General features: G+C 48.4%; 1 protein-coding gene and 1 long non-coding RNA gene across 2 annotated transcripts in view; one reads left to right on the plus strand and one right to left on the minus strand.

Moving 5' to 3' along the window:
• TMEM178B (transmembrane protein 178B) overlaps positions 1-13,729 on the minus strand; it is a 317,812-nt gene that overhangs the window by 218,695 nt on the left and 85,388 nt on the right. The gene's annotated exons all lie outside the window — the stretch shown is intronic.
• LOC116873615 lies at positions 6,116-12,225 on the plus strand. Its single transcript, XR_004383864.1, has 3 exons — positions 6,116-6,331; positions 10,362-10,525; positions 11,927-12,225. It is a non-coding gene; the product is annotated as an uncharacterized LOC116873615 (long non-coding RNA).

Genomic DNA, 13,729 nt, shown 5'->3' on the forward strand with positions numbered 1-13,729 from the left:
TTAAAGATTTTATTTATTTATTTGACAGACAGAGATCACAAGTAGGCAGAGAGGCAGGCAGAGAGAGAGGAGGAAGCAGGCTCCCTGCTGAGCAGAGAGCCCAATTCAGGGCTCGATCTCAGGACCCTGGGATCATTACCTGAGCTAAAGGCAGAGGCTTTAACCCACTGAGCCACCCAAGTGCCCCCATGCCTCCACTTTGAAGGGAGGGGATGCAAACATCCACCCCCTAAGGGGCGCTGAGAGATTTCAGTGAATTAATACAGATAAAGCATGGAACACCAGGCCCACTGTAAGCTCTCCATAAGGTCTGCAGCTATACTATATCCACAGAAGATGTTGATTTCTTACAAATCAAAACCACAATGAGATACCACCTCACACCCGTCAGAATGGCTAAAATTAACAAGCCAGGAAATGACAGATGCTGACGAGGATGTGGACAATTTGGAACCCTCCTACACTGTTGGTGAGAATGCAAGCTGGTGCAACCACTCTGGAAAACAGCATGGAGGTTCCTCAAAAAGTTGAAAATAGAACTGCCCTATGACACAGCAATCGCACTACTGGTTATTTACCCTAAAGATACAAATGTAGTGATCCGAAGGGGCATGTGCACCCGAATGTTTATAGCAGCAATGACCACAATAACCAAACTACGGAAAGAACCTAGATGTCCATCAACAGATGAATGGATAAAGAAGATGTGGTATATATATGCAATGGAATACTATGCAACCATCAAAAGAAATGAAATCTTGCCATTTGCGATGACGTGGATGGAAATAGAGGGTATTATGCTGAGTGAAATAAGTCAATCAGAGAAAGACAATTATCATATGATCTCCCTGATATGAAGAAGTTGAGAGGCAATGTGGGGGTTTGGGGGGTAGGAAAGGAATAAATGAAACAAGATGGGATCGGGAGGAAGACAAATCATAAGAGACTCTTAATCTCACAAAACAAACCCAAACCCAATCTCACAAAACAAACTGAGGGTTGCCAGCGTGGGAAGGAGCGTAGGGAGAGGGTGGTTGGGTTATGGATTTTGGGGGAGGGTATGTGCTATGGTGAGTGCTGTGAATTGTGTAAACCTGGCAATTCACAGACCTATACCCCTGGGGCTAATAATACATTCTATGTTGATAAAAAATAAAAATTTTTTTAAAAGATTATTTCTTCTATACATCATACACCACGAAAGTTTTTTTAAGACATGAAGTGAGCACATATCTGGCATGTTTTTGCAAAAGAAATGCATGCCCTAGGAGACAGGTTGCAGGCATCCTGTCCTTTCCCTGCCTTGTGCACTTTCTCAACTGGGCTCTGGCTTGCCCCCTACCCCAGCTCAGGGCCCTTTCCCATAGGCTCCAACCCTGGCTATATCCCACCACCACGCTCCCACCTCAAGGACTGAGACCACTGCCCCCCCCCCGCCACTGCCAGCCACCTCTAACACCTGTTACAGCAGTGACCTTCCTGAACCCGTCTACTCACTCGACCCTCACTGACAACAATCACAGAAGCATCACTCTGAATGAACAGGACTAAGAAGCTGGACCACCTATAATCAGCAAAGTGGCCATAGGGGACAAACGTCTGCACGGTGAGGACATAGGTGGGAACCAAGATGGAATTTCTCTTTTATACTTTCTGGAAATGCTGCCTCACATTCTACCTCCCAACCAAAATAGCAAAAACCCGACAGAGTCAGGGAATATCAGGGTTTGGTAAAGACTGAGGGGAAAGCAGCTTTCAGACAGTTGCTGGGAGTGTAAGTTGTTATAAACACTTGACAAAAACCAAGTGAACTGGAGAGGCATATGCCCTACTGCCCAAAATTACACCCTCGTGGGCAAACTCCTACTATGTGGGCAAGGATGTTCCGTACAGCACTGATCAACCTAAAGGTCCATCAGTTAGAAAAGGAAAACATGGTTATGGTCACAGGATAGGCTATTCTACGATAGTTTAAATGAAAAAACTAGAACTGTACATATTAAGACAGAAAGAGTCCTCAAAATATAATGTTGAATGAAATAACAGAACTCTAGAGTCACACCTACAGTGTCTTTGCACCTTTTTATATTTTAAGTGTTTCCTCCCTTAAAAAAATGTACTCTTTTGGGACCCAATGAAAAAAAAAAACACAATCTCACTTCAGAAAGAAAGCCACCTGTTCTCTTAACAAAATCAAAGGCACATGATCTAAGTTTTAACAGCGGGAGACCCTCCCAGGGGGCCCTGGCTCACCACCAGCTGACCTTCTCCTACGGCATCTCACTAACCACCCATGAGCCCCACTCCCCTCCCCTAGTGCACACAGGTGCCAGCCCTGCAGGGCTGGATGCCAAGTAGGACAAAGACATAGAGACAGAGGAAAGCAGAAAGGAGCACAGGACACAGCGAGCACTACCCGGTGCTGGGGGAGAGAGGGAAGGTCATGGATGGCTGAGGACATCGGGGAGCCTGGGGAAAGTGGGAGGACCACGCTCTCCAGCCCGGGAGGGTGCAGGACATGGAAGAAGGGGTCGCCTGGGGCCAGCCAGTGTTTGACGAGTCCACAGCTGAGTCCACAGGAGAAGACTACTCCAGAGTCAGGTTTGCGGGGGTCCCATAGGGGACCACTGGAGTTGGTGCCAGAGTACTGAGGGGGAGAACTCAGGCAGGGGACTGCCCAAGCACCAGAGAGGGGCCCGGCTACAGCTAGAGGCATGGACTAGGAGGACACACGCGAAGCCCTTCTGATGGACACCGGCTTCGTAGCCCCTTGGATGTGACCTGCTCCTGCAGTAACAGGTGCAGCATCATCCCTCCCACGTGCAGGGCTGGCACCGCTGCTGCATCTGAGCCTAACAGCTGGTCCAACTCCCAGAGCGCAGGAGCAGAGAGGCGGCGAGCCGGTGCCCTCTGGGACCCCAGGCATCAAACTGAGTGAGCAGAGGAGAGCACACCATCCCGATGGAGTGGTTAAAAGAGGACACAGGCAGCTATCACTGGAGACATTTCTATTCCCTCACATTTGCCTAGCTTCTAGAAGAGGGACTACATGAAGATTTTCTAAATAAAAATAAATAAGACGACACTATCCCAGAGAGGTGGTGCTCCAAGTGCACACCACAGTGAAGCTTCTAGAATAGAATGAGACTTTAAGCAGCCTAGGGTTTGAGGGCAGGTAAGAAGTCGTCAAAGCCTGTGGAAACTGAACCACCAAGAGAGTGAAATAGACCCGTGGAAATGGAGAATATCATACAGAGCGTCCCATCCTATCTGGTCTCCAGCCGTCCCACCCTGGGAGCCCTGTTAGCTCCCAGGACGGCCAGGATGGTGTTCATGCTGCTTCCTTCTGCGGGCCAGCCACTCCCCTCTCGCCCAGCCCAGGCAGTCACCTAGGGCTCCACTCCCACCCTGCCCCCCAACACCCCAACAGGTTTCTCTATCGCCTCTAATGTCTCAGCTGATCTCAGACCCTCCCTGCTACCTTCTGTCTCCATGAAATTTCCCACATGTCCCTGTGTCTCTCCAGGCTCTAGAGGCCCCGACTCTTCCCCCCCCACACACCCCCCGCCCGCATTGTCTAGCTGGAGGGCAATGTGATGGGATGGAAGGACTGGACCGGAATTCAGAAATCCAGGGGCAGCCTGAAACACAACAAGCATTTACTGTATGGTCTGTAGAAGTCATGGACAGGGTGGCTTATGTAATATTTATTGTCTCACATTCTGGAAACTAAGTCCAAGATCAAGGTGCCAGGGCTGTTTTCTGAGGAGATTGGTCCTCCTGGCTGCCTTGCTCTGTCCTCACATGGCACAGAAGGGGAGAGTGGGGAGGAATAGAGTGGCAGGGCAGGTCTTAGAGGAACACCAGTTCTATCCAATTAGCCTTACGGTGCCTCATTTAATATCAATGACCTCCTGAAGGCCCTGTCTCCAAATAAAGTCACATTGGCGGTTAGGGCTTTAGCACCAGAACCCTGGAGTGACTCAGTTCAGTCCAAGGCACAGTAACGGTGGCAGCTCAAGTCAGTAGGAAAAAGATGGCTTATTTATAACTGGTATTCAAAAAACTGGGTGACAATTAAAATGAAGGCATACTTTTTACACCTTAAACCAGAATTAAGTCCAAGTAGATCAAACATTTATTTGGAAAAGAATTCATAAAAGTATCAGAAGAAACCATGAGAAGACGCCTTTATAGCCATAGGGGGAGAAAGTCTTCATGACTATGACATGAAATCCCCAAGAGAACATACTGAGAAGTCTGACTATGCAAAAACACAAGATTTCTGCCTAGCAAAACCCACTTTAAGCAAAATCAAAAGAGAGAGATTTGCAACGGAAATCACAAAGGACTGATTTCCCTCATACATAAAAAGCACCTACAAATCACTAAGCAAAAGATCACCAATCCGATTTTTAAATGACCAAAAGGAGAACAGACAGCTCATGGGCCTACAAAGGGACCTTGCACATATGAAAAGATGCTCAAGAGCACTCCGAAAGAGAGAACGATAAATTAAACCAGCACCGAGCTGGCATTTTCAACAACCATTCTGGCAAAGGTCCGCCAGTTTGATCACACACTGTGAGGTCAGGTGTGGGGAAACCAACACACTCATGAATTGCTGTTAGAGTATAAATTTTGTAAATTTGTACTACCTCTCCAGAGGGCAATTCATCAATATCTTTAAAAATTACAGAAGCTCAATTTGACCCAGAAATTCCACTTTTAGTAATTTATCTGGGAGATGCAGTCTCACAGGTGTGAAATGACATACTGACAAGGTTATTCATTGTCACTTTGCTTACAAGAGCAACCTAAATTTCCATCAATAGAAGAATGGCTAAATAAATTATGGTATATCCACAGAATGGAAGGCAACAGCATTTTTAAAACTCAGCTCGTTATAAACAGATATGGAAAGCCTTTTGGGATAAATTAAATGGAAATAAGCAAGGTGCAGAACAGTGTCTAAAGTGCGCCACATTTCTGTAAGAAGCAGGGAAAGATGATAAACAGACACACAGGCAGATGCTTGTACACACATAAGACACCTCTGGAAGAAAACTAATAACATTGGTCGTCTGGGGCAGGAGAATTGGAAGGTCAGGAAAATTAAAAGGAAAACAAAAAATGTTCCTCATAAATCCTTTGATACTTTTAAGATGATGGATCCTGTGATGTATCGCTTCACGAAACCGTCTGTTATAAGGCTCCAAACGAAACAAGGTAAAAGAATGTAACAGAAACTTCAACTCTGCCTCGGCTCTGCCCAGAACTGTCTAGAGTCCGTCACTTCGGCTCTGGGAACTCCAGATGCTGCACCCTGCCCTCCCGGTGCCACAGGGCTCAGCATCCCGGGTGGACCTCGGTGGACACCTTGGAGTTCTCTGCACTCAGAACCCCTCTCCCCACAACTTGGGTGCCCCTCTCTAAACCCAGGCTCCGGTGGGGCCGAGGTCAGTGCCACATTCCTGCTGCTAACTCGGCCTTGACCTTGTATACCAGTTCCTCCAAGCAGGGGGGCTCCACTTCCCTCGGATGGGACGGATGGCTAGATTCCCAGCCCTGGCTGCGGCTGGGGAGGCTCCGACACGGGCTCCCACGCACTGACCCAGCAGTACACAGCCTGCCCCTTAGTTCCTGTCGTTCTGCTTATCTGCTTGCCGTGTTAGTGGCTGTTGCCCTGGATGCCCCTCCCAGGGGTTGAGAGGGCTCCACCTCCCCTCACTCGCCTCTCATGGCCAACCCATCAGAGCTTCCCTCTGGCAAACAGCTCAAGTCTGGCCCTCAGCTACGTTCTAGAACACTGCTGTGAGGGATTCTCTCTGGTCATTTGATGTTGGTTCCGGGTTATGTTACAACAGCCCAGACAACCTGTCGTGAGGTCCTCTGCCAGCCTGGGCGCCACAGCTGCCACAAGATGAAACACCACCGCGGTGTGGACCTTCAGGGTTACGCTGGCTCCACTCTTCTTCCAAAGGACACATCAACCGCCTGGTTTGGGCTTCAGGTTCCTCGTTAGTTCATCCGACATCAGGCCACCCAGCCCCGGAGCTCCTCGCCAGGATTCTGAGACCCCACCCAGCTCTGTGTTACCAACAAACGACTCCAGCTGTTTGCAGGGCTGCTTGGTTTGAACAAGTACGTGACCTTGATTCTGTCTGGGCTTATCTTCAATCCACAGCGCATCCCCAACTTTCGAGGCAGCCTGTAATTTTTGTGTGTCCTCTTATGTGAGTACTTCAAGGTCACAATCACCGGCACACAGCAATCAGCTCTCAAATGACTGCCTTAATGGATGTTGTTTGCAGCTTATCCTAACTAGAATGTAAGCTTATTTCTTTTTTATCTCCTCATAACACCTAGGGATGTGCAGTGCTCTGCATACAGACGTAGGACACGTGGGTAAAGAGGCGTGGGGCCGGGAGCCAGCAGGCCTGGTCTCGGGGCATCTGGGTGGCTCAGTGGGTTATGCCTCTGCCTTCGGCTCAGGTCATGATCTCAGGGTCCTGGGATCAAGCCCCATATCGGGCTCTCTGCTCAGCAAGCCCCTCTCTCTGCCTGCCTCTCTGCCTACTTGTGATTTCTCTCTGTGTCAGATAAATAAAATCTTTAAAAAAAAAAAAAAGAAGAAGAAGAAGAAGGCCTGGTCGGAAGTCTCTCAACTTCTCCCTGACTCAGTTTCCATGTGTGTAAAAGGACAACAAGAACATCGACCTCACAGGCTGCTGTGAAGACCTAAGGTGAAAACGGATTCAGCCATCCCACACAACACAGAAACTATGCGAATTAATGTACTGAGAGTCATTTTATAAACATCAAAGAAGGGCTTCTAGAAGATACAGGCTCTGTGCTATCCAAGGGGACTTGTGATGCTTCTGCGGCCCTGGCACTCATTGACTCCCCCACCAGGCTGCAGAGGCAGGATCCCCGAAGCAAGCCCAGCCTGTGTTAACAGCCCCCGGAGGGTGTTACTCTCTGCCTCATGGAATCAGGACAACCACCTTTGAAGGGCTGCCCAAGTTCTATCTCCTGGAACCCAGAGAAATCCTGCCTCAGGGGCCTGCCCCACACGAACAGCTTCACTACTCATACCTGCTGCTCAAACAACCATGCGCTGATCCACCACGTGACCCTCTACCCCAGAGTGAAACTGGGGAGCAGCCCCTCCTGGGCCACAGCCACCCGGGACCAGGGCCCAGCTCAGGACACTAAACCGCACCAACGGAATCCTCCCTCAAGTGAAAAGGACACCAGAAACATTGAAAGAATGAAGGTGAAGTTGAAAAACTGCCATGAGATCTAGCTGGTACCAAGGAAACCAGGATAAATAACATAAAAATATGAGGGAGCCAGGCAGGGGGGAAGCTGAGGAGAGAGAGGTGAGGAAGCAGCAGAGGCCTGGAGGGAGGGGGCAGGACGGGGACTGCCCCAGCTCTTCCCCTTCCCAGCTGAGGTGTATCCTCCCAATCAACGCCTCTACTCATCTTTGTGCGTTCCTGGAAGTCGATCGAGCCAGCTAGCCTACAAAACTCCGGGTACCTTGAAAAGGCATCCAGTTGCCAAAACACAGCTCCCTCTCCAGACCACAACTATGGGCACCACCTCCCTGGCCCCTGAGGATGAACTCTGGTTTCCTACCCATGACCTTGACTCTTTGACCATGAACTCAACCTGTCAGCCTAACTCCTTGAGAATGGCTTTCTCCCCACCACCACATACACATACCCCACAACCCAAAAACCCTGTTTTGTTTTTTTATAGTATCAAGTCACAATGGGCAGGAAAGAAGATCCAGTTATTAAAGATTGAAAAGTTCCAAGAAACTGAAGTTCCAAAAGGAATGAATTCTCAGGAGAGACTGATCAAGAACCAAAGTCCACATGGATATTATAATTAAGACCATCTGTAGAGCTCTGTTCTGTGCAAGGCTCTCAGTGAGAGGCTAAGTACCACTCTCCATAAAGCACTGGAAGGACCATCACAAGCCCAAGCCAGGCCTGCCGGGGCCTTCAGACATGTCGGTCACGTCCGGAAGGTCAGTAGGGCAGCTACAGCCCAGAGCAAGAGTTGCTGAGTGGATTCGAAGTATCTGCAGTCGAGTCCCAGGATTGCCTGTCTCTTTCCCTCTCTGGGTCTTCCAGAAGTTTCACTGCACCAAAGGCCATCGAGACTGCTGGGCAAACATCCATCCTAAGGGAAAGTCGCTGTGCATACCTCAGTGCAAGGACACAGAATTAGAAGGAGGGGAGAGGGACTCCAAAGGCAGGAGGATGTGTTGCTGAAGTCCCTAGGCACCCGGCCCCAGGGATTCTTACCAGAGAGCCCCAGGGAAGGGAGGCAGGACAAAATAAATGGAAGCGCCAGTTGCCAAAAGTCCCTGAAAGACACTGCCCCTCCCCGACACGAGGCAGCATGGCTCAGTGATCCACGAAACACAGGGAGTGAGTCTTTCCTTGTTAATGAAATGACAAGCAAGAGCCAGGCTCCTGGGAAGTCAGGGGCACAGCAGCAGGCTGGACCAGCCTCCATGTGGGACAGACCCAGAGAGCAGAAGCTCCGCCACATCAGACATGGAGAGAGGCAGGAGACCCGCACAGGCCACCTGGCAGGTGTCACTGGAGGAGAGGACAGATCTTGACACGGTCTGAAGGAAATGTCAGAGCCCTCCAGGTAGCCAAAGACGACAACACTTAGACGCATACAGAGACACCACGGGAGGTATTTGAGGGTCCCAGAAGAACAAGCATGGGGGAAGAAAGATGGTGAACATGAGAACCTAACTCACGCTTGATCCCTGAAGTGAGAGAGCACAAGTGTGGCTGTACTACTCACCCCACCAGGTACAACCCAGTCAACGCTTCCCAAGCAGCTGGGCAAAATACCACTCGAGACGACGGAGAAGAGATGCCTCCGGGATCTCACTGATACGACCGGTGTCCTGACACACTGTCCTTCTCTGTAGTGATGGCTAACGGCCTGTGCTGTTCTGTGGCAGACCTTGTGAAACACCCCCCAAGAAATTCATAAAGAATGTCTCTCCTTTGGTTAAAACCCTCCACATGAAAGAAAGACTTTCCAGAAAGCATTAGTGAGAGGTGCCCAGCTGGGAGAGCTGTCCTGCCAGAGGCTGACCCCAGAGGACTGGTTCCACTGTGTCTGAAGGGAGAAATTCCTTTGCAGGGACCAGGCCTGGCTGCTCTGTGCAGGGAGGAGGCCCATGGGCTGGGGCTAATTCAACCACAGGCCAGCGTCTGGACAAACCCACAACCCTCAGCTCAGAATGTGCCACTGTTAGGAAACGCTCTTGTTTACCAAACATCAGAATCTTCTAGATGTTCACGCTCACCATCATTCACATGATTAGGTATTGGGCACAGCTCTGGATGCTGGGGGGACAAACTTCATACAGTCTCAGCGGTTTCCAGTGTAATTTGGGAAGGGAGCAGGAAGAGGAGTCAGAGGAGGAAGAAAGTTGGAAATCAAGTCTAAGGAAATGTCGTATTAGTACATACAGAGATCTATTTGGTTAGGTTAGGTTATAGATTATCAATGGTTAGGACATAAACAGGTGCTTTCCCAACTGTTTGAAATCAGAAAATGATACTTATTTACGTGTAAATTTGCTCAACCAACTGTTCTTTCCTAGGAAACACAAAGAATAATTCTAATCCCAGACCTGCTGGAAGAATGAAAAGTCTTGAGATCATAAAGCACTTTCTACCATTTACCAAGTGAATTCCCGGTGCATTTTTGACAATTAAGGGCAAAGCCAAGGCCCTGGAATTTGGGAGTGAGCATGCTGACGAAGGGATGAGCGAGGAAGGTGCCAAAGGTTACGAGCTGGTTTCTTCTATCCTTGGTTCACTGAACCCCACGCTGCTGCAAGAGTTCAGGTCTGGGAAGAGGCCAGCAAGGGCACATCTCTTACACTGAGGTCCCCAGGCTTACACTTTGTAGGACTTAGAGTCAACACTGTTTTTATGATGAGTAACTTGAGCCATGGTTTATACCCATGAACACCATTTCAACATGCGGACCAGTCAACGCCAACATCCACACCATCCCATCTGCTGGATTCCCCCACTAAGTCTTACCAGCCTGGCGGCCCACTTCTTTTCCATTCCCTGTGTAATTCCACAGAAACCATGCCCTAGAATTGGACTTAAGCCCAATAGGAAGAGTCCAAAGTTCTCCTTGGCTGCAAATAAGGTGTCCTTAGTTATGAAGGTCTTCTCGGTCATTGTGTCCTGAGGCTAATGCAGAGGAAGTGTGAGTCTCCCCCCCGTTGCCCAGGACACACTCTTACCTTCCCAGGCCCCCGGAACGCCTAAACCCTAATTTTCTCTGTATCATAGTTCTCTTAGGTCCAGCTTCAAGGCCTGAGGACCTCAGATGCAAGCTAACAGTGACTAGTGTGCAACTGGAAATAAGCAGACCTGGGCAAGAAGAACTCCCCAGCTCCAGGTCTAGCCCTGAATGAGCATCTCAAGCAGTCCAGATATCAACATAAACATCAATGGTAAGTCTGCCTGTGGGGTAAGACTTTTGTCCCCATGAAGGTGACTCAGGGAAGGAAGAGAGAGTGACCATCAGATACAAGTCACAGAGCAGGGGATGGGGCCCAAATGAATGCCATGCTTTAACATAAATTTGTATTTTATTTAGCTTCTTATTTTATTAACCCATTTCTCCCAATTCTCTCTCTCTGCCGTTTTGATGTATTAATAAGCACAAAGGGAAAACGTCTATTGTTTCAAAGGCTTAAATTCATGGAAAGTTAAGGACTCCAGGCTATTTATATCCTAATCAGATCTTCTCAAATACGGGCAGAGGTGGGAGGACTGATGGATGTGGTGTGGGAGCACGGAGCACAGTGTACAAGTAGGGTGGGAGCTTTGGACAAGGGCAGCGAGGCAGAGAGAGACAAAGGGGCTGTGAGAGAGGGTTAGGGAGGGGAGAGCCAAGTACATTCAAGACTGAACGGGACAAAGTCAAACTTCATCTCCTTTGCAACAAGGCCAAGGATCAGCCTGGCACTGGGCTCCCACGTGGCCCTGAGGACAGAGGACACTTGCCCACGGTGGCCTGCCCTGACACTGGCATTAAAAATGCATTCCCTTCTACTTTGCCCTTAATACGCCCGGTCCTGAACCACTTAAATCCCACTCCATGCAGCCCTTCCTCTGCTAAAGGTCACTTTAAACTCTAAATATTGTCAAACAGAACCTGAACTGCAACTATTTCTCTAGACCTAATCTTCTGTTGTCAGCAAATTCAGAGGGGGAAAAAAATCAATGAAGGGATTAGCTGCAAGTGACATTGCATATTACAGCGGCCGTACACTGTGTCCAGGACGAAGCACTCGCCGGCTGCTGATAGTATGAGCCGTTCCAAGTGATGACTTCTTATCAGAAAACCTTTCCTGACCCTCTGTGTCTCCAAAGGGGAAAAAAATGTTTAATTAATCAAAATGCCTTTTTCCCAAAATGTTTCCTTTTTGGCAAATTCTGCCACTACTTCGCCTCAATTGGTATTAACCCTGCAGGGTAGGGGATTGATGTTATGGTATCAGACCTTGGTACAGCTCTTTATCCGAGAAACTAAATTCTTTAATGGGACCGAGGCTGAAAGAGAGCACTTTCTTCCCCAACTTCTGGAAAAGTGAAGGAAGTTCTGGCAAGCATGTGCAGACCATCAGCTTTCAAGTCTGGGACCTGACCCCCTAGACCCGTGGGGTTCAGTTTTAGTAAAATCAGTGGTTCTCCTACAACACGGTTATCAGCTCACTTAACACAGTCACCTTGACTAAGCAAAAAGCCAGCTGAGAGCCCAAAAATCAGTGAAAAGAGGGTTTGGGGCAAGCCCAAGAACCCATTTTGGGGCAAGCCCACACACACAAAGTACACTTCTCTATTCACAGGAACATCCCTCGGCACCTGGTGCTGCTTCTTTTAGACAAAATCCAACAAGCTTAATTATGGGACTCTGGAGGCCTGAGAAATTACAGAACAAAGTACCTGCCGGAAGTAGACGAACTGACAGGAGCCAAGAGGAGGTCCGCTGGTGTCAAAGAAGGAGACAGGAGAACAAAATGAAGATCTAGGATCTGGGAAGCCAGAGCAACCTGGGGCCACTTACAGAGGGGCAAGCAGCCCAATGATCCTTGGGGACACGACTGCATTACGGCAAAATACAATACTTGACCTTATGAGGATGACAGTGTATCACCAACACCATCTTCACGACTGGTACAAGCACGCCATGTATGAAGGAAGAAAACTCTACAATCCATTCAAGTTATTTGAATGGTCATGACGCCATGTTTATGGTTAAGTATAAAGCTTTAGTAATCTAAAAATTTAACCTCTTTAGTTCAGTTCATACCTCAAAAACTTTAGAAGAAACGATTAGTTGGGGCACCTGGGTGGTGCTGTCAGTTAAGCATCCAACTCTTGGTTTTAGCTCAGGTTGTGATCTCAAGGTTATGAGATCGAGCCCCAAGTCAGGCTCTGCACTCAGCATGGAGTCTGCTTGAGATTCTCTCTTCCTCTCCTTCTGTCCCTCCCACTCATGCTCTCTCTCTAATAATTTTATTTTTTAAATTTTTATTATTATTATTATTTTTGGACAGAGAGACACAGCAAGAGAGGGAACACAAGCAGGGGCAGTGAGAGAGAAAGAGAAGCAGGCTTCCCACTGAGCAGAGAGCCTGATGCGGAGCTCAATCCCAGGACCCTGGGATCACGACCTGAGCCAAAGGCAGCTGCTTAATGACTGAGCCACCCAGGTGTCCCTCAAATAAATAAGTCAAAGGAAGGGAGGGAGGGAGGGAAGGGGGGAGGGGAAGAGGAAAGGAAAGGAGAAAAGAGAGAAAGAAAAAGAAAAAGAGGAAGGAAGGAAGAGAAAGAAAGAAAGGAAGGAAGGAAGGAAGGAAGGAAGGAAGGAAGAAAAGGGACACCTGGGTGACACAGTCAGTTAGGCATCTGTCTTCAACTCAGATCATGATCCTGGAGTCCTGGGACTGAGTCCCACTTCAGGCTTCTTGCTTGGTGGGGAGCCAGCTTCTCCCTCTGCCTGCTCCTCCCCCTGCTTGTGCACTCACTCTCTTTCTCTCACAAATAAATAAAATCTTAAAAAAAAAAAAAAAAGAAAGAAAGAAGAAGAAGGAGGGCGCCTGGATGGCTCAGCTGTTAAGCGTCTACCTTCGGCTCAGATCATGTTCCCAGGGTCCTGGGTCTGAGGCCCACATTGGGCTCCCTGCTCGGCAGGAAGCCTGCTTCTCCCTCTCCCACTCGCCCTGCTTGTGTTTCCTCTCTCTGTTTCTCTGCCAAATAAATAAATAAAATCTTTAAAAAAAAATAAGAACAAGAAGAAAGGATTAAATATAACAAAATGAAGAGTGCTAAAATGTCCATTTCTCTGTCCTCCCAGAGGCATAATTCCTTTCTAATTTTTAAAGAGAATATCTCCACTAGAATCTCTTCAAAGCCTATTGATTCTACACTTTCAGCCTCATAAGAAATCCTTTTGTCATGGAAAACTCTGATGAAAAAGTAGAGAACCACTTTTCTCACCTGTATGGTCCCGTGCCCTTCTGTGAGTTGGCACCAAACACATTGCCAGCCCTCTTTTAGTCATAAATCTGCTTCCCCTAATTGATGGGAATGAGGTAAAAGGAAGGAGTAGGGCTTTTCTTTAAAAGCCCAGAGACTTGGGGCACCTG

The sequence above is a fragment of the Lontra canadensis genome, unplaced genomic scaffold (assembly GCF_010015895.1).
Source record: "Lontra canadensis isolate GAN:19392208 unplaced genomic scaffold, GSC_riverotter_1.0 scaffold2, whole genome shotgun sequence".
NCBI classification, from domain to species: Eukaryota; Metazoa; Chordata; class Mammalia; order Carnivora; family Mustelidae; genus Lontra; species Lontra canadensis.